The sequence below is a fragment of the Phascolarctos cinereus genome, unplaced genomic scaffold, assembly GCF_003287225.1.
Source record: "Phascolarctos cinereus isolate Bilbo 61053 unplaced genomic scaffold, phaCin_HiC Scaffold_2;HRSCAF=192, whole genome shotgun sequence".
Lineage (NCBI taxonomy): Eukaryota > Metazoa > Chordata > Mammalia > Diprotodontia > Phascolarctidae > Phascolarctos > Phascolarctos cinereus.
In genome coordinates, this window is record NW_027555625.1 from 304,835,035 (window position 1) to 304,836,117 (window position 1,083).

A 1,083-nucleotide genomic window follows, 5' to 3' on the forward strand; every position below is an offset into this window, starting at 1 on the left:
GCTATGATATCTTTCTTCAAGCTAAATGTTCCCATTTCTTTTAACTAATCCTTCTAGGCCCCTATCCCTAACCCTTGTCTTCCTCCTTTGAACTTTTCTCTAATTTGTCAATGTGCTTCCAAAAATATGGTACTCAAATGAACCCAGTCTCCCAGATGTAGTCTGACCAGGACCAGGCAGGATACTCCTTCCCTATTCTGAACTAAATGCATACTCAGAAAGCTATATTTTAAGGCTTCCTAAAATTGGCACAATTTCTAGTACATAGTAAATACATAGAAAATGCTTACTGCCTGCCCATCTGCCTACCTCCCAAGATTCTTCTTAGGCTATGTAGAAAGCAAGTTAAGTTAATAACTATCTGTGTAACCCTGAGTAAGAAACCACCTCTCTGGGGCTCAGTATCCCAGTGTGTAAAATGAGGGTTTGGGACTGGTTATGAGCCAGTGAGGGAAAATACTGAATTGGAATAAAAAGACTTATTTTTAGATTCTGGCTCTCCTTCTATTCACTAGCTGTATGACTGAAGGAAATCACTTCACCATTCTCAGTCGAAGATTCCGAATCTGTAAAATGAGTTAATAATATTTATACCACCTGCTTCATGGGGAATGATGATGATCATACCATCATGGATTCAGGGCTGAAAGTCTAATTCCCTCATTTTATGGATGAAGAAATTTGGAGCTGGGAACATTAAGTGATTTGCCCAACGTGATACAAGTAATGAGGAAGCATCAGAAGTGGGATTGGAACCCAGGACCTCTGACTTAGTTTGTGCTCATTCCATAATACAACAATAAAAGGAGAATGTATTTAAAATAATTTGTAAACCTTAGAACCCTATATGTATAATTCTGAGTTCTGTAGTCTGACATTCTATGCCTCAAGTTCTTCCTAGCACTGACATTCTATGTTCTAAAGATCCTTCTAACTCCAGCATCTAGTATTCAGTTTTCTAGGGTCCCTTCAACTTTGACATCCTACATCCTAAGGTCTTTTCCAGCTCTAACAGTCTTTGTTCTATCATCAGAGACACTGGGGGAACCTTAAAAAGTTGGGAGTTTTCACAAATGAAAACTT